Raw genomic sequence first — 20,509 nt, forward strand, 5'->3', positions numbered from 1 at the left:
GTTTCAGTCATTTTATGCCAATGATATTTGGCAGGGTCTTGTCCCTGGCGGCTGCCCCCTCCCCTGCTCCCCGCCCGCCAGGCGCTGTCGGAGGCCGAGCTCTGCTCCGCCTCCTCCCCTCCCTACCAGGGGAAAGAGTGGCGCCCAGCGGCCTCACTTTGTAACGAGCTCTCTGTTTAGGTACAGAGGTCGTTAGGTGTTTATTCTAAATGGCCACTTATTTGCTTTATTGTCTGCCCCACCGCGGAATGTAACGACCACGAAAAAGAGAAGCTTCGCCTGCAGTTCCTCCGCCGCCCCTCAGCGCACGCCACCGGGCCAGCACTGAATAAACAACCCGCCGCCCAGCGCACCCCCGCCGGCGGGCCAAACGGGAGGTGGGGGTCGGGGTACCATCGAGTCAGTCCTCCAGCCTCCCAGAGAGGACTCGGAAGTGCCCCGGCGCCGCACGGGTGCTTCCGGCCGGGCGGTCTGCGCTTTTGTCCCGCTGGCGGTGGACTCCCGCGGCGCGGCCTCAGCCTGTACGTGAGTACGCGGCCGCCCCGCTTCCGCCCGGCCCTCGCCGACCCCGCTCTTCCCTGCCGGGCGGTCCTGGCTGTCCCTCGAGGCGCGGCGGGATCTGGGCGGAAGCGTGCCCTGTCCCCACACTCAGGAGGCGCGCCGGCGGGCGTGGAGGGGAGGGAAGACCGCGGGCGGCGAGGCGCGTGGGGCGCGCCCCTGGGACACGCTGGACTCCCCGAGGACGCCAGCTCCGGCTGTTCGGCCGGCCTGGGCCTGGGGCTGCCCCGCGTCCGGAGAAACGCCCCGCTCTCCTGTTTCTCACCTCTTCCCTGCTGTCTCGGGCGGGAGGGGAATCGTGAAAATTAGCCTCCCCCCGTTTGTCGTGTCCCCTTGCAGTTAAGTTTGCCGTGGGACTTGAGAGTGAATGCAAGCCTTAGAGGGGCCCCCAGGGGCCACCAGACTCGTCCTCCCTCCCCTCCCCCATCTTTTTCTTCGAAGGAGGGATGATGTTGATTCTCCTGGTTCAGTGCAGGTCGGGCCTGGGGGAGGGGCTCCGTTCCCTTTTCCTGGGGAAGCTCCACCTGCATAGACTGGGGTGTGCCCGGAGGCGGCGGCCAGTTGCGCGCGCCGCCCGCTGGGAGTTGGCTGGGGAGCAGGGCAAGGGGAGCCCGCGGTGAGGTGTGAAGATGAGTGGGGTGCCAGGCCTGGGTGTGCTGCTCTAAGATGTTTGGACTAGCTGGCCAGTGGGCGTGTTTTCTTTTTGAAAGCACAAGGGTTTGTGGTGTTTTTTTAATGTTTGAATATGTAATATATCCATATGGTTCACATATTTTAAATATAAAAAGTTATTAGCGAAAAGGTTTCCTCCCGTGCAGCCATTTTCCTAGGCCCAACCTTATTAAATAATCACGTGTAATTTATTTGAATGTATCCTTCTAGGATTTCTTTATGCAAATACCTGCAAATGTGAATGTAGTTAGTTCCCGTTTCTTTCCACACAGGTGGTAGGTCGCTCTTAAAAGTTCTGCCCCTTGCTTCTTTCACTTAATCTGTCTTTGAGATCATCACAACACAAAGAGCTTTTTTTCTTTTTCTTTTTTGCAGTGCTGTAGTGCTGTGGTATTGGATTAGCCATCCTTTGGATGTTCTATAATTTTTTAGATCTAGTCAGGGACATTGTCCCCCCTCCCCCCCCCTAATTTTTATTGCCCCATAATGGCCCATTCAGTGACATACTATGGCATATCTGATCAAGGGTTTTTAAAGAAGTAATTAAGCAATCATAAAATAATCTTTTACATCAGTTAAGCCAGTTATTGGTAGATTGTTAAATATACCAAATTATTATAGCACATGTAGTGTTTAAAAAACAACCAAGCAGTTTTTCCCTCCTGAGACTTGTGTTTATGATATTTAGTCTGACAGTAGCCTCATAAACTAATTCTGAAAACGACTCTCTTCAAGTCAAGTCTTGACTCTTTTAGCTTCATAAAATCTCTCAGCCTCTCTTTCAGAACCTCCTTTGCTTAACTTATTCCCAAGAATGACTAGATTTCTTCTCCACTACCATTATGAGAATGTTCTATTTCATGTTTTACTTTGAGGAAAAATTATCTTGAATCCTTATGTCCACTTTTAAGTAATAGAACCAACTCATGTTAACCATTTACTGTTCTGATATTCATAAACTATAAATGCAGTAATAACTAAAGCACAAACTATATTTTTCTCTTACCCTATGCATATTACTTCTCACTCACTCCTTAGTCCCAGGTTTTATTTATCCAATGCTCCCACTTCCTAAGTATTCTCTTCTGGGTAAACATTTTGTACACATTCCCTCTGGTTTTCTCTTTTCTCTCTGAAGAAAGAAGAGCTAGCTGGCTTGGTCATCTCCAAGTCAAAATACACTACCTAAGATACAGAATCCAAATGTGACACTTGATGGTAGATTGACCTGGGAAATGAGGTTGGTACTCTGGGAATCAGATTAGCTGCTGGCATGTTGCAGCTGTAGCTTGCTGCCGGAAGTGGTTAATAGGCAGCAGTTTACACCAGAGGTAGCCATAGTTGCTCTCTGGTGAGTTGTCTAGGCTCTTGAGAAGTGGCTCCTGACTCTTTGGAGCAGGAATGGCAAGAATAGGGCAAGTTCATACTATCTGCACGAGCTCCTCTAGGCATTGGTGGTAGAAATGAATGAACAAGTACAGAGGTGCCCAGAGGTCATGTGTCATTTGGAAGGAGTAGATCGATTTCTGTGGCACTTTTGACTTACATCATCAGGCTGTTGGGCCATGCTCCCTGTTGAGAACTGGTTAGAGAGGAATTTCCAATCCAGTCTTTAGAACTTGTTCAAGAAATTAAAACTTTTCTGGCTCTTCATATGCATGACTTGTGCTTTTGGAATGATTCTTTTTTTGTGTCATGGGGGTCACATGACTCAGCAACCACATCAGTTGTCTCCCCCCCACACACACACTTTATGTTGTTATATTTATTTTGGTAAGCTTCCTTAATTTTATTTTTTTAACAAGGTAAAGCATGAATAAAAATACCCAAATACTTGCATGTACACACATAAATAAGTCGTCTTGTGAAGATGTAGTACATCTTTATTTCATTGTACCTTGAACTTGGAGTTCTTATTTGAAAAAGCTTTTCATGCTTCATGGTACCTTGCTCAAAAAATTTTTATGGAATAACAGTTTTAGTAGCAGTTACAATTTAAATGAGAAAGATATTCATGAATATCTCTAAAGTTTTCCCATTTAAATATAAAGTTAAGTTTTGCTGGCTTAGTTTCTTAAATAATATATCATACTTTTTACTATAAATGTGTGGGGCAAATCTGACATGATTGATATGTAATTATGACTCTTCTAAACCACTGTCTAAAAGTTTTCAGTTAGTGGGTTTTAGCAATTCTGGGATGGTGAGACAACATCAGTTATCTTGATTGGATTTTAATCTCTCAGACACTAGAACTCAGTTCTCTGTCCCCTCACTCCATTCTCCCACTGCACCTAGTATGAGTGATCTCTTAATTTTTTTATTATGAAAAAATTTAAACATGCAGGATGGTAGAATGGTACAATGACCTTTATATACCCATAGCTCAGATGCAACAGTTGTCAGGATTCTGCTACATTTGTTTCGTCTTTTTTTATTTTTGATTTATTGAAATACTTTAAAGGAATTTATAGACATAATACCATTTTACCCTAGCATGCTTCAATCTACAAAAAGATATTTTTAACAACCAAAATGCCATTATCATACCATCTTAAATTAACTCTGATTTCTTACAGGTTGTCAAACTGCTGTGCCTGTGGTCTGTTTTTATATGGCCTGCAAGCTAAGGATGATTTTTACATTTTTAAAGGGATATTAAGCACTAGCTGGTTTGGTTCAGTGGATAGAGCATCGGCCTGCAGACTGAAGAGTGGCCGGTTCGTTTTTGGTCAAGGGCACATGCCCGGGCTTGATCCCCAGTAGGGAGTGTGCAGGAGGCAGCCTATCAGTGATTCTCATTGATGTTTCTATCTCTCCCTTCCTCTCTAAAATCAATAAAAATAATATATATATATATATATATATATATATATATATATATTTTTTTTTTTAAAGGGATATTAAGAAGCAAACAAAACAATAAAGGACAGCTCTTGCCATTGTGGCTCAGTTATTAGAAAGTTGGCCCACACACCAAAGTGTCATGGGTTAGATTCCTGGTCAAGGGCATGTACCTGGGTTGCAGGTTCGTCCCCAGCTGCAGTCGAGGTGCAAGCAGGAGGCAGCCAATTGATGTATCTTATCTCACCCATGTTTCTCCCTCCCTCCCTCCCCCCTCCCTCTCTCTGAAAAGCAATGGAAAAAATATCCTCAGGTGTGAGGATTAAATGAATAAATAAATAAATACAAGACAGAATCAAATGTGGCCCACAAAATCTACAATATTTTCTATCTGGTCCTTTATGGAAAAGTTTACCAACTCCTGATTTAATGGAGTAAGTGATTGTCCAACATGCATATATGAGTTTGCTACTTCTTTGCCTTAAACTCCTCAGGATTGAATCTGGACTCCTTAGTATGATGGGCAGACCATGGTACAGCCCTTGTTTTTTTTTTTTTCGAGCCACTGTAAAGCTTTTATTAAAAAAACCACGAGGGTTCGGTTCAGTCCTGCTGCCTGGGTTCGGTTCAGTCCTGCTGCTTGGTTCGGGAGGCCTCGGCGTTGGCCCGGAGCACAGCCCCTGGGGACGGGTAGGGACGCTGCTGGAAGAGGGGCCCGGCGGCCGTCGTGTCTGCACCCGTCTTAGCCTCGTTCCGCTTGGGGAGTCCTGTTGACCAGGTGCCCCGGGGCGCATCTGAGTATGCGCTGGGGTCCATTGGGTCTAACTCTTCATCCTTCCCAGCCCTTGTTTTTGCCCACCTACCTGTTTGTGCCTGTGCCCTCTGTTCCAGATGCCTGAGGATGGTAAACACCACTTCCTTTATTCTAGCTTTTCCCTCTGCTGGAACTATTCTTTTCCTGAAGCTCTTCCTAGTCCTTTAAGCAATTCCATCCCTTCTGCTTCCTCCCTCATCTGCTCTCTGTGTGCATCTTCCATTTTTATCATGTGTTAGTTATTTTTCTGCTAAACTCACCTAGTCTGCAAGCTCCTTGATGACAGGGCCTTCCTTGTCGTATCCATCTTTGAGTCCCCAGGACTAGCCCAGTGCCTAGGGAAAAGCAGGCTATAGATCGTAATCTAAGTTCCTTGGGCAACACTCAGTCTCTGAGATAACATATTAGATTACATCTTCAGTATTGTGTATAAGAATAATTATTAAATTCTCTTCATTGCCTTTGCATTTTAGCAGCTTAGTCCTTAGCTATAATAAAATATCATGTATTTGCCCTAGCAAGTTTGGCTCAGTGGATAGAGTGTTGGCCTGCTGACTGAAGGGTCCCAGGTTTGATTCCAGTCAAGGGCACAGGTCCAGGTTGCAGGCTCAATCCTGAACAGGGGGCATGTAGGAGGCAGCCGATCAATGATTCTCATCACTGATGTTTCTATCTCTCCCTCTTCTTTCCTCTCTGAAATCAATAAAAATATATTTTAAAAAATATTGTGGATTTAGTGTCTTATAAACAACAAATTTATTTCTCACAGTTCTGGAGGTTGGGAAGCCCAAGATCAAGGCACCAAGGGATCTATGTAGGAGAGAACACTAATCCCATTCATGAGGGCTCCATCCTCAAGTCCTAATATCTCCCACAGGGTTCCTTCTTAATGCCTTCATCTTTGGGGATTAGGGTTTCAGCATAGGAATTGATGGTGGTGGGGAGGCACAGAAATTCAAGCCATAGTGTCAGCATTTACTTTAGTGCTAGTTTTATATGTCTTGGTGCTTTTCTTAGTCTCAGTATTGATAAGTATGAATCTCATTGCAAAGCATCTCTTTCCAGTGAAGATATACTTTTAAATTGATGTGTTTTGATTTCAGTCATTAAGAGGATTGGGTGAACGATGTTGGGTAATGGAACACTGTGTCCCCACCCAAACAGAGAAGGTTAAATAGAGCTGGGACAGGAGAATGCTGGATTATTTCTGAGGGGTAATCAGTGAGGTATTTGTGATCATGTACACCAGCTAGTCAGCAGTCAGTTAAATGGAGACTCCCAGAGGACATGGAGGGGATTAAGAATTAACCTGTCGGAGAGAGTCAAGGAAAAGGGTCCATCAGGGCTGAGGACCAGTGAGTGCGGTAGCAGAGAGGGATTCTTTAGCATGGCCCGTTAGTGTCAAGCAAATCACTCAAGTGCCACACTAAGTAGCTTGAGAAGATTTGGCATTGGGGAATGACCAGGTGTGCACTTTTAAAAACTCTTGACAGCTGTTGGAGGAAGAATTGGATAGGGGTAAGAATGAAGGTAGGGAGACTACAGCAGAAGTTCACAAATTTAGGAGGGCCTAAACTAAGGCCTCAGCAGTGGGAATGAAGTTGGGCATGGGGACTTGAGAACTGTATAGGAGTGAGAGAAAGAGAAGAGTCCTTTAGATTTAGGTAACTGGGGGGAGGACATGAATAGATATGAGGGTCTGTTATTGAAGAGGGGGGTCTGGGCCAGAGATGAGGCTCTGTGAGGTAGCTCATAGGAGCGAGAGGGAGAGAGAGAGAGAAACATCAATTAAGAGAGAATCATCACTAGGCTGCCTTCTGCACGCCCCATACTGGGGATTGAGCCTGCAACCTGGGCACGTGCCCTGACCGGGAATCAAATCGTAACCTCCTGGTTCATAGGTCGACGCTCAATCACTGAGCCACACTGGTTGAGGCAAGATCACTTTTTCTTTTAAGACAACTATGAACAGGAGGCAGATAGTGAGAGCAGTACCTGGAGGGAAAGAGAATTGAGGGAATTTTAAATTTACATTTTACATTTTTATTAAATTCTTATTTGGAAATCATTTCAAATATACAGAAAAGTTTCAAGAATAAGAATAGTGAAGAGGTTTCTGACTAGTCAAGATGGCGGCATAGGTAAACACAGTACTCGCCTCCCCCCACATCATATCAAAATTACAACTAAACTACGGAACAGCCATCATTCAGAACCGCCTGACGTCTGACTGTATGAAAGTCCTACAACTATGGAATTAAAAAAGCCACATTGAACATGGTAGGAGGAGCCAAGGCATGGACCAGGCTGGTCCTACACCAATTTGTGGCAGATTTTAATCAAGAGGGCTATCTTGGCTGTAGAGGTCACCCATGAGGAGTGAGGGTTTCCAGCTCCATACCAGACCCTTCTGCCCAGAATTTCATTGCCACAAAGAGAAGTGCCCATATCTTCAGGCTGTAAAACCCAGCAGGGATTATGGCTGCGAAAGACAGAGGCTGGTGGACTCCCAGGCAATCCTCTTAAAGGACCTATGCACAGACTTACTGGGATTCATTCCTTCTGAGCTCCAGCATTGGGACAGCAACTTGAAAGGAACCGGGGACATACAGGGAGGAACTAAATTGTCTGGCATCAGGGCAAGAGCTGGGGGGCATCTTTCTCCCAGACAAAAGTACTGGGAGAGGCCATTGTTCGTTTGCTGACAAAGTTAACAGGCAGACACCATATCTGAGTCTCCATCCATCTGGCTCATACTGTACACCCCACCCTAGTGATTCCCTGAGACCCCACCCCACCTAATTGGAAAGCCCACCCAAGCTGTTTCCAGTGGCTTTTCCATAGGAATGATGTGCCTTGGTTCATGCTTCAGACTTTCCTAAAATCTCTCAAACAAGCAGCAGCTGGCCTCAGCATGCACCTGTTCCTCTTGATAAGTGGCCCCAGGCCTGGCACTAGTGGCAGCCTGCCTTGGTTCACAGCTTGGCCTCACGGGCACCTCTAAGCCCAACACAAGTAGCAGCCATTTACAGATCCCTCTGTAGTTCGTGCTGGAAGATCCCAGGCAGGGCACAGGTAGTAGCTGACTTTGTACCACCTGGTAGGCCCCAGAGCCAGTGCACATGGTGGCCAGCTTCAGACCACACCAGATTACAACCCTACTACCTCCATGAGTGACACATGCAAGGGGTGGACTCAGCACCAAAATTCTACTGCAACAAGTCCTGCTTCATAGGGTTGGCTTCTGCACAACAGTGTTTCTGCTATGGTTGCAGCTGCTCCTCACAGCTGATTGGCCTAGAGGTCAATTCCTCCCAGTGATGCCAACAACAGTCAAGATTCAACTACAACAGGACAGTGTACAGAACCCTCACGGGTGCACCTGGAGTGCCCAGCTCAAGTAACAGGAGGCTGAGCCACTGGGCCCTATAGGACACCTGCTACACAAGGCCACTCTACCAAGTCTGAAAGACATAGCAGCTTTACCTAATACATAGAAACAAGCAAAGGGAAGCAGTCAAAATGTAGAGACAAACATGTCACAAATGAAAGAACAGGAGAAATCTCCAGAAAAAGAACTAAATGAAATGAAAGGAAGCAAACTACCAGATACAGAGTTCAATGATTAAAAGGATGCTCAAGGAACTTAGATCATCAACAATATAAAAAAGGACCAGTCAGAAATGAAGGACACACTAACTGAAATGCATAATTTACAGGAGCTCCAGCCAGTTTGACTTAGTGGATAGAGTGTTGGCCTGCAGACTGAAGAATAATTTACAGGGAATCAATTGTAGAGTAGAGGATGGTGAGAATCAAATAAGCAATTTGGAATATGAAGAAACAAAGAAGACCCAAATGAGAAGAGCAAAAAGAAAAAAGAGCAAAGTTATGAAAATAGTGTAAGGAACCTCTGGGACAACTTCAACTGTACCAACATTTGCATCATGGATATGTCGGAAGAAAAGGGAGCAAGATATAGAACACTTATTTGAAAAAATAATGACTAAACTTCCCTTATTGGTGAAAGAAACAGACATACAAGTCTAGGAAGCACAGAGAGTTCCAAACAAGAGGAATCCAAAGAGGACCACACCAAGACATCATAATTAAAATGCCAAAAGTTAAAGGCAAAGAATCTTAAAAGCAGCAGGAGAAAAGCAGTAAGTTACCTACAAGGCAATGCCCATAATACTGTCAACCGATTTCTCAACATTGCGAGCTAGAAGAGAATGGCAATAAATATTCAAAGTGATGAAAAGCAAAGACCTACAACCAAGATTACCCAGCAAAGCTATCATTTAGAGGTGAAGATCAAATAAAGACCTTCCCAGATAAGAAAAAGCTAAAGGAATTCACCACCACCAAACCAGTATTACATGAAATGTTAAAGGGTCTTCTTTAAGCAGCAGAAGAAAAGCGATGAAAAATATCAACAATAAAATGGCAATAAATTTATATCAACAGTTGAATCTAAAATAAGAATAAATGAACAAGCAGAACAGAAACAGACTCAAAGATACAGAAAACATTTTGACAGTTGCCAGATGGGAGGGGGGTTGGGAGAATGGGTGAAAAAGGTGAGGGGATTTAGAAGTAGAAATTGGTAGTTATAGTGTACTTATGGGTGGGTAATGTGCAGTAAGGAGAATATAGTCAGTAATATTCTAATAACTATGGTGTCAGATGGGTATGAGATTTTTTGGGATGATCACTTAATAAATTAATGGCTTATAATTCATTATTGTACTTAATTGCCCTTAATTGGATATTCAAGCTGGCTCTTGTCTTATGACATGCCCCCATCATTTTTTCTTTTTTCTTTTTTTTAGCATCTCCTTGAAACTGATCCCAAGTTCAGCTGCTTGCTGCAACAAAAGCAAACTCGTGAGACAGGTGCTGGTTGGAAGGAAAGTGTCAAGGTCAGGCTATTTGAGAAGATGGAGGACTCCTCAAAACCATCTTAATAGCTATTGTCAAGGCAGCTAATTATATAGGGCAAAAGGGACATTGAAGTTGAGAGGTGTGGCAGGAAAGATTTTTCTGTGGATGTGCAACTTGACTCCCCTGGTCATCCTGTTCCTGATACTAGTTAGGCTCCTGTGGTTGGCTGAAGTGGGTGAATTGGCACATCTGGTTGTGGCTGGAAACAGGAACAGTGTGCTCTGCCAAGACACTTAAGCAAAAATATGTAATTTCTCAAGCATATAAATTCCTGCTTTGTTGTTAGTTAACTTTTGCCAGGATTTCAAGGTTAGCTTGGAGGTAGTAGCTCTCCACTGTCAATTTTTACTCCATCTCTATGGCATCTGGTTGACAGGTTCTAACATCTGATGGAAGAAATGTACCTGCTGTAAGGCAAACCTTTGAGGATTAAAGGTAGGTAGCTGCTTAAGGATTAGTATTCAGGAAGACATACATTTTCCTATAGGTATAATACAGGCTTATACTAATTTTATTCCTGAGTACAATAGAAGGGTTAGTAGAAGTATAGAAGGGTTAGCTCAAGCTTTGCTAATTCCCATAGGATAGAATGAAACTTTGCAGTATTCAAGAGAAGAGAACTGAATCAATCTCTGGCCCCTTCAAATAAGGGTGTGTGGTGGTCAAATGTCATCAACATATTTCAAGAGTATCCCAGAGTCTGACTGGAGGTTTCTTAGGCCAATAATTTTCTTATGGGGAGTTTTTGAAACCTTGGGGCAACACAGTCCCAACAATATTGAGAGTTCCTGCCATTCAAATGCAAATAGTAGCTGTGCCTGCTCATCCATTGGAACACAAAAGAGAAAGTATTCTTCAAATGGTAAATCATGTGCTGTCCCCAGGCACACCCTTCAGCAAAGTGTAGGGGTTAGGAACAGTTGCATGGATGTCCTGGGTAACTTTATTAATGGCCTGGAGATCTTGGACTAAACAATATTCACTTAAATTCAGCTTTTTACAGGCAGAATGGGAGTAATATGGTCACCTGCAAGGCCAACTCAATAACAAATTTTAAAAACTTTTGCAAAATGGGTTGTATCCCCTCTAAGATTTCCTTCTTTAAGGGTTATAGTTTCTTGTGTGGCACTGAAGCCTTGTCTTTGAGTTTTTTAACTACTGGTGGAACATTAACTGCCTGCCCCTGGGTTCTGTCTGCCCATAAAATCTTACTTACTTGCTCATAGATCTGAGGGGATAGTTCCTTTTCAGGTCCCTTGGCTTCCACAAGGAACATCTGCAATCTGAGAGCATGCTCGGGTGGAACTGTTGCTTTTCAGGAGAAAAAGTCACTTGGGCGGAGTTTGCAGAGCGGGTCCTGCCCCAGTAGAGGAATGGGGCAGTCTGGCTTGTAAAGGAAGTTGTGTGACAACTTCAGACCTCCGAGTTGACATGCAAGAGGCTTAAGGAAGGTCTGCTGTCAGTAACTGCAGTGGTAGCTGGACCTTTTTTTGTTGGTTTAGAATTGAAGACTAAGTTGCCCTATGCCTAGAAGAAAGTCACGTTCCCCTCTGTCAGTTGTACCCAGAGCTCCTGTGGGGAAATGATAACAGGTGGGGAGGTATCTAAAGGAGCTCCTGGGCCGCCTCATTCCTCATCCGAGTTTCTCTTGTGTGCAGCCATCATCCATTGGGGATCATCCCCCTTTCCCTTTCTAGGAGCATTCTTTTCTTCTTTCTTTGGACAGTCCTTTTTCAGTGTCCTTCCCTACAAGAAGTGCATTGGTTGGAGCCCAGTGGTCTGCTTGCCTTCCTCCCTGCCACTGATTTCTTTTCTGATTTCCCTGGACAGTTTCTAGGAAAACCATCATTTGCTTTTGCTTTTTAGCTTCTCCTCCATGGAATGCCTCAAAGGCTATATCCACCAGTTGTGACTGATTCATTCCTACAACTCCATCTATCCGCTGGAGCTTTCTCCTAATGTCCAGGGCTTTCTGTCCAATAAAAGTGATGTTAACCATTCGAGAATTTTCAGCATCCTGGGGATTTACATCTCTGTACTTGTGGTAAGCCTGATAGAGCCTCTAAAAACTCAGGGAGGTCCTCATTAGGCTTTTGTTATACATCCTGTATAATATTGAAACCTTTCCCAAACTTCTAGTATGCATCTCTTCTAATGCTCCAAATATACCGGGCCTCTATTATTTGGTCCCAGTCTGGCTCAATGAGAGGCTTAGTCCCTGCCGGGTTTGGAGTCCCATTTGGAGTCAGTAGGCTTCCTCTGTAGCCTTATCTATTACTAATCTTTCATCTGCTGTTTGCAAGATATTCAAGAGAGCCTGGATATCTCCCCAGTTAGGATGATGGGTAGCAAAAATGAATGTAATTAAGTCAGTCATTTTCTGGGGGTCCTCCCTATAAGAAGCATTAGAATTCCTTCAATTTAACAAGTCTGAAGTTGAAATTGCCCTAGCTGGTTTGGCTCAATGGGTAGAGCATTGGCTCATGGACTGAAGGGTCCTGGGTTCTATTCCGGTCAAGGGCACGTACCTCAGTTGCAGGCTCAATCCTCAGTCAGGGAACGCATATGGAGGCAGCCAATCAATGTGTTTCTCTCACATTGATGATTCTCTCTCTTTCTGTCTCCCTCTCCCTTCCACTCTCTCTAAAAATCATGGGAAAATATCCGCAGGTGAGAATTAACCAAAAATAAATAAATAAATATAAAATTTAAGTAAAAACTGTACAAAAAGCTGTGTACAGTTTTCCTCCCCTATCCCTTCTGCTCTGTTCCACCCTCTCCAACCCTTAGCGGTAATGGCTTTATTGTTTTCTGGCTTCTGTCATTCCTGTAAACAACAACATACCAACAGATACGTGCTTGTTTTCTTACTTTTCTTAAACAAAACGTTAACATATATGCGTTTTTACTGTTAGAGGCACTTCTCACAGACATTAGAGAGTTATTACCAGACAGCCCCTTCAGTCAGTGGGAGAAGGCTGTCCCCAACTTTGATCCTTTTCTCATATAAGTGAATTTATACAAGAGATCATTGCATGTGAAAAGCCAGTTTATTAAAGCATGCACCTTTATTAAGAAGCAAAGCAAGCAAACCTATTCATCTGGCTTATGAAGCGCAGAGAGGCTCTCAGCTCATCTGAAGAGCGAGTGGGTGGGGGTCCAAGGTGTTATATAGCCTCCTGTCTATAGGTCTCAAATTTCTTCTGCTGAATATTTTGGTACAGAGTAATTCTCAAGGCCCCTTTTTACTTTGTTGTGGCCTTCCCAGAATTCATGAGAAGCACCTGGCAACTTCATCTTGCCAAGCCTAAGACTGCTGGCTTTTCTGCTTTGGGAGTAAAATAGCCTCTTTTTTTCCCTTCCTCTTTGTCCCCCCCTTTCTGCATTCTTTCGTTAGGGAGGTTTTTAACCATTTGCCTTCAAGTGTCCTTGGCTGGGGAAGAAATGGCTTATTTATAAGCTGGCTGCAAATTGCCCACACCATTTGGCCTTCTTTTAATTTTCCTGTCTCAGTTTCTCTATTCCTCCTGCCCTGGAATCCTGTAACATCACTATACAATATATCCTTGAAATTGCTCCTTATTGGTCAATTATAAAGATATTCTTTGTTTTCTGTTCGTTTTGTATTTGCACCATAGCTTATTTAACCACTCTTCTGTGTGTGGACATGTAGGTAGTTTTCCATATTTTGTAGTTACAAACAATCCTACAATGAATAAGTCTATGCATATATACTTTTGTATTGTTGGAAGTGTATCTTCACTATAAATTCCTATATGGGATATTTGGATTGAAGTGTAAATGCATACATACTTGTGTTTGAGATTGGCAAATTTCCTTCAACAGAGGTTTTGCCAGTTTGTATTCCCAGTCATGTATAAGAGTGCCTGTTTCCTCACAGCCTCACCAACTGAATAGATTGTCAAATTTTGGAATATTTGCCAATCTAACAGGAGAATTAGTATTTTAGTCTAGTTATTTGTATTCCTCTATTATTGAGTGAAATTAAAAACACATTTAAGGCCATTTTAATATTTCTTTTGGATCTTTTGCCCATTTTTCTGGAGGATTTTTAGTCTGTTTTTCTTCAGCTTTTGAAAATTCTTTATATGTTAAGGGTATTAGCCTTTACATATGATGTATGTTGTAAATGTTTTCTTCCTCTTTGTCATTCATTTCTTGATTTTGCTTATGGTATTTGTTGTTGTCGTTAATCCTCATCTGAGGATATTTTTCCATTGATTTTTAGAGAGAATAGAAGGAAGGGGGGGGGAGTGAGAGAGAGAGAGAGAGGAAGAGAGAGAGAGAGAGAAAGAAGTGAGAAAGACACATTGATTGATTGCCTCCTGCATGTGCCCCGAACAGGGCCAAGGATCTGAGACTGCAACTGAGGTACATACCCTTGACCAGAATCAAACCCAGGACCTTTCAATCCGTGGCCGACTCTATCCACTGAGCCAAACTGACTAGGACTTGCTTATGGTATTTTTGACATGCAGTTTATATTTATACAGTAAAAAATATCAGTCTTTTTTTTTTTTTGCATCTGGGTCATAGTTAGAAAGCTCTCACCCGGCCGGCAACCTAGGCACCAGGAGGTCACAGTTTGATTCACAGACACGGCACATGCCTGGGTTGCAGGCTCGATCCCCGATGGGGCCATGTAGGAGGCAGCCGATCAATGATTCTCTCTCATCATTGATGTTTCTATCTCTCCCTCTCCCTTCCTCTTTGAAATCAATAACAAATATATTTTAAAAAAGAAAACTTTCTCTATACCCAGGTTATAAAAGCAATCACCCATATTTTATTCTAGTATTTTTGTAGTGTTCCTTTTTTATATTTACAGCTCTCTTCCATTTGGAGTTTATTCCTGTGTATGATGTAAACAATGGATCTAATTTTATATTTTTCCAAATGGCCTTATAGTTGCTCTAACACTAATCAAAAGGCCATCTTTCCCCCACTAATTTGATATATTGTCTTTATCATATATTTTATTTTATTTTTTAAATACATTTTATTTATTTTTTACAGAGAGGAAGGGAGAGGGATAGAGAGTTAGAAACATCAATGAGAGAGAAACACCAATCAGTTGCCTCCTGCACACCTCCTACTGGGGATGTGCCTGCAACCAAGTTACATGCCCTTGACCGGAATCGAACCTGGGACCTTTCAGTCTACAGGCCAACGCTCTATTCACTGAGCAAAATATATTTTATTTCATTATGTAATTAGGGCTATTTCTGGACTTTCTATTTTATTCCATTTGTCAGCTGAAGCAGTACCTTGCTGTTTTGGTTATAGAGGATATGTGGCACACACTTTATTTTTTTAAAGAGACATTTATTTTTTGTTTTTTAATATATCTTTATTGATTGCATAGCAGAAGGGAGAGGGAGAGAGAGAGAAAAAAAAAAAACATCAATGATGAGAGAGAATCATTGATTGGCTGCCTCCTGAATGCCCCCAAATGGGAGTCAAACTGTGACCTCCTGGTTTATGGGTTGACGCTCAACCACTGAGCCACACTGCCGAGTCCACAACCCTGGCATGTGCCCTTGATCGGAATTGAAGCTGGGACCCTTCAGTCCACAGGCCGACACTCTATACACTGAGCCAAACCAACTAGGGCTGTGATATACTTTTTTTTAAAATGTTAATTAATTAATTAATTTTTAATTTACTTTATTGATTAAGGTATCACATATTTGTCATCACCCCCTTCCCCCCTTCCCATCCCAAACCCCCCCCACACTCATGCCCCCATGCCCCTGTTGTCCGTGATCACTGGTTAGGCTCATATGCAAGCACACAAGTCCTTTGGTTGATCTATCTCCCTTGTCCCCACCCTCCCCTACCTTCCCTCTGAGGTCTGACAGTCTGATCAATGCTGTTCTTGTTCTTCAGTCTATGTTGTTCATCTTTTCCCCTAGATGAGTGAGCTCATGTGATACTAGGAATACACTTATAGGAACCGAAAATGAGACAAGCAATAATGGTTATGCTGAGAGGCAAATGAATCAGTCTGTAGTGAGTTTCTTTCTGGGCCAACAGTTCTTTTGAGACCCGGTTTCAATGTAAAACAGTTCCTTATGTGTACGTGTCAGCAATGATATTTCAGTTCTGGCTGGTGGACAAATGGTGGTAATGCAGGTCCGTGTGATATACTTTAATATCTAGTATGGCTAGTTCCCCCTCAGCGCTCTTCCTTTTCTGTTTTTCTCTCTAGCAATTTTTGTGTGTTTATTTTAGGGGATTTGGTTTTATGCCTGTAGAAACATAAAGGCCAAAAGGAATGGGTAGAGCAGAGTCCCTGATGTATGTGCAGGCAGGATTCAGAGCACAGCTCAAAGGTGTGTTGGTGCTGATGATTCTGGAATTTCCCTGCTCACCCAGTGACATGGATTGTTCTGCCCAAAGTATAAAGAAACTAGAGGCCCGGTGCATGAAAATTCATGCACTGGAGGAGGGGTCCCTCAGCCCGGCCTGCCCCCTCTCACAGTCCGGGAGTCCTCAGGGGTGGGAGGCGACCCGGCAATTGGGAAGGAGACGCCCCATCACACCTCTGCTGCTGCCACTGTGGCAGCGTAAGCCTCGGCCGGCCCTGGTTACCTGAGCCTTGGGCGGCCCTGGGCGGCTGGGCAGTCGCCATCTGAGGCTTGCCTGTGCCTTGGGCTGGCCCTGGGTAGATGGGGGTTGAGGGGACTGGGCGCTGCCATCTTGTGGCTGTGAGCACCGCCATATTTGAGGGCGTGGCAGTCAATTAGCATATTCCCTCCTTATTGGCTGTGGGTGCTGCCATATTTGTGATGGCATGAGGGTCAGTTAGCATATTCCCTCTTTATTATATAGGATGGAGCAAGCAACTAGGCTGTGCCACCATTTCTCAGGAGCCTCTGAAGGTTTTTACCAAATATCATGTGTCATTTTGTGAAGCTTTCTCAGCTGAACCACCTTTGGTTTACTGTCTGCTGAGTGATGTTTTTTCTTTAAATTACTTTAGTGATATTCTGAGTTCCTAGCTTCTTTTCCTTTTCTGTTAATTTTAATTGAGTTCACCATTACAGTCACATAAGCATAAGTTGAATCACAAGTGTCATTCTTTATACATCTCCACTTTTATTGCCCCTGCTTCCTCCTTATGTTTATATACTAAAGGCTTGGTGCAAGAAATTCGTGCACAGGGGGGAGGGGGGTGTCCCTCAGCCCAGCTTGCACCCTCTCCAATCTGGGACATCCCTCTCACAATCCAGGACTGCTGGCTCTCAACTGCTCACCTGACTGCCTGCCTGATTGCCCCTAACTGCTTCTGCCTGCCAGCCTGGTTGCCCCTAACTGCCCTCCCCTGCCAGCCTGATTGCCCCTGACTGCTCCCCTGCCGGCCGATTGCCCCTAACTGCCCTCCCCTGCAGGCCTGCTCACCCCGCAACTGCCCTCCCCTGCCAGCCTGGTCCCCCCCAACTGCCCTCCCCTGCTGGCCTGGTTCCTCCAACTACCCTCCCCTGCTGGCCTGGTCTCCCCCAACTGCCCTCCCCTGCAGGCCTGATTCCCCCAACTGCCCTCCCCTGCTGGCCTGATTGCCCACAACTGCCCTTCCCTGCCAGCCATATTGTGTCCACATGGGGTGGCCATCTTGTGTGAGGGTCAATTTGCATATTACCTCTTTATTATATAGGAGGATAGAGTTTCTTAGTAGGATTGACAAGAAGTCCAGAGTACTGACCCAAGAGTCTGATACCCAGGGTAAGAGGAGAGATCCATATTTTAACCAAGTCTGATCACAAATGTTTAATTGTCTAATGTTGGGGATAAGGAACTTAGAACTGTTTCTTAGGCGTCAGTTTGTCAGTAGGTGGATACTGATGGAGTGCCAGCTATGTGTAGAGTACCTTCACAAGGACAAAGTTACACTGTCTGGCTCCTAAACTTTGGAAAGGAATTTACCTTTCCCGAGTCCTGTGCTTTTATTTTCAGGTTCCAAATATGATCTAATGACCTGACATTAAATAAATATCAAAATAAGTATTAATAGTATATGACACTTCACCAAGTGATAGACATTATTCTCAACACTTTACATATGTTCTAATTTAATATTCACCAATGAGGACCCTGTGGCACAGAGAGATTAAATAACTTTCTCAAAGACACACAGCCAGGTATTTGAACCCAGGCAGAATGATGTTCTTTGCCTAGTGGTTTGTGTTTTTGCTTTTTTATATCTCTGACTGTATTTAGCCTCTTTATAAAGTAGGAGTGAAAGTCTTTTTGTCTGGCAGGACAGAGTGTCCTCTTCCATGTAGAGTTCCTCCCTGGCTACCCTAACTAGCCATTTTCCAGGGTCAGAGTTTTCCTTGGAGGGAAAGTCCAGGAGGCCAAACCAACAGGCTTGTTTTCTGTATCCTCTCTAACATGTATCTTTCATGATTTTATAACCATCTCCCTAATACTTCCACTTAACGATTTCTCCTCTTCTTTAGTTTTGCCTGTCTTCTTAACTTTTGTCTTATTAATCTGTCTCCTCTTCTTTAGAGATTTCTTCTACCCTCTGTTTGTTTTTCCATGACTTGGTGTCATTTTAAAAAAATTGATCAATGTTGCCCCCAGTTTTGTACATCATTTCAACCCATTTTAACTTACCCTCACCAGGGGTGGGGAACCTTTTTTCTGCCAAGTATCATTTGGATATTTTTAACATCATTTGTGGGCCATACAGAATTATCAACTTAAAAATTAGCTTGCTATATTTAGTCAAACATTTAATTAACTCATCCCTAATGCCTTGAGAGGGCCAGACCAAATGATTTCTGGGCCTTACATGGCCTGTGGGCTGGACCATCCCCACTCCTATGCTAAGATGTTATGCAAGAATAGAAAAGCTCTCTGATTTATTGAAAATCCATGGCTCTAGCATTTCAACATTAGCCCTACAACAGCAGAAATTTTGGCATGTCCCCAATTGTATCCCAGCAGTTAAAAAATGGTAGCTACCACGCAGTCTGTAGTCATTAAACACTTGAGTGAATGAGTGAATTTGGATGTAATTCTTCCAGTTTCTTCTAAACAAAGTGAATAAGTATTTTCATTTTCTTGATTTAGTGTCACATTTCAAGACGAGGGGCACTGAGGATGAGGAATCAACTGAAAAGTGTGAAAATGTTGGAAATGCAGAATCTCTGTGGCTAAAAGTGGAAGGTCTTCACAAGGATCATATGCAGGAATCTAAGGTTGGTGAAACGTGTGATTGGGATAGCAAGGTAGAGAACCAATTGGAAAAGCCTGAGGGAAAAGAATGATGGAAGACAAAAGTGGCATCAGGGAAAAGATTGGAAAAGCCAAGAACACAGCAAATATAAATACAGAACAGAAAGACAAGGCACCTGAGGAAAACTTACCTCTGAGCTCAAGGCATGTTACACACCACACCATCCCTATAGAACAGAGAAGCAGTGAACAAGGCAAATATGTGGAGAACATCAATGGAAATTCTCATCCCCATCTAAAGCAGGAAACCAGTGCTTTTAGGAAATCCCATAAATGTGATGAGTGTGGGAAATTCTTCAAATATAATTCCCGCCTTATTCAACATAAAATTATGCACACTGGGGAAAAACGCTATGAGTGTGAAGACTGTGGAGGGACTTTCCGGAGCAGTTCGAGCCTTCGAGTCCACAAACGGATCCATACTGGGGAGAAGCCGTATAAGTGTGAGGAATGTGGGAAAGCCTACATGTCCTATTCCAGTCTTATAAACCATAAAAGCACCCATTCTGGGGAGAAGAACTGTAAATGTGATGAGTGTGGAAAATCTTTCAATTATAGCTCTGTTTTAGACCAGCATAAGAGGATCCACACTGGGGAGAAGCCCTATGAATGTGGCGAGTGTGGAAAAGCCTTCAGGAACAGCTCTGGTCTCAGAGTCCACAAAAGAATCCACACAGGGGAGAAGCCTTATGAATGCGACATCTGTGGGAAGACTTTTAGTAATAGCTCTGGCCTCAGGGTTCACAAAAGGATCCACACAGGCGAAAAGCCCTATGAATGTGATGAGTGTGGGAAGGCCTTCATTACTTGCAGGACACTCCTAAACCATAAAAGCATCCACTTTGGAGATAAACCTTACAAATGTGATGAGTGTGAGAAATCATTTAATTATAGCTCTCTCCTCATTCAGCATAAAGTCATCCACACTGGAGAAAAACCTTATGAATGTGATGAATGTGGGAAGGCCTTCAGAAATAGCTCGGGCCTTATTGTACATAAAAGAATCCACACGGGAGAGAAACCTTACAAGTGTGATGTCTGTGGCAAAGCGTTCAGCTATAGCTCAGGCCTTGCAGTCCATAAAAGCATTCACCCTGGGAAGAAAGCTCATGAATGTAAGGAGTGTGGAAAATCTTTTAGCTATAACTCACTTCTTCTTCAACATAAGACTATTCACACTGGAGAGAGACCTTATGTATGTGATGTGTGTGGCAAAACCTTCAGAAACAATTCAGGCCTCAAAGTCCACAGGAGGCTCCACACTGGGGAAAAACCATACAAGTGTGATGTGTGTGGGAAAGCCTATATCTCACGTTCTAGCCTTAAAAACCACAAAGGAATCCATCTTGGGGAGAAGCCCTATAAATGTAGCTATTGTGAGAAATCTTTCAATTATAGCTCTGCTCTTGA

The 20,509-nt window shown here is 43.6% G+C and overlaps 1 long non-coding RNA gene across 2 annotated transcripts in view; it reads left to right on the forward strand.

The window, feature by feature from the left end:
• The first annotated feature begins 302 nt into the window (after positions 1–302).
• Positions 303–20,509, forward strand: part of LOC114228738 (uncharacterized) — a 45,528-nt gene continuing 25,321 nt past the window's right edge. The window contains exons 1-2 of one of the 2 annotated variants that reach the window (XR_008556279.1): positions 303–521; positions 18,935–19,062. This is a non-coding gene — a long non-coding RNA (uncharacterized LOC114228738). The remainder of the gene's footprint in view (positions 522–18,934; positions 19,063–20,509) is intronic. The other variant, XR_008556278.1, reaches the window with a different exon arrangement.

This window comes from Eptesicus fuscus, chromosome 6 (assembly GCF_027574615.1).
Source record: "Eptesicus fuscus isolate TK198812 chromosome 6, DD_ASM_mEF_20220401, whole genome shotgun sequence".
Taxonomy (NCBI): domain Eukaryota; kingdom Metazoa; phylum Chordata; class Mammalia; order Chiroptera; family Vespertilionidae; genus Eptesicus; species Eptesicus fuscus.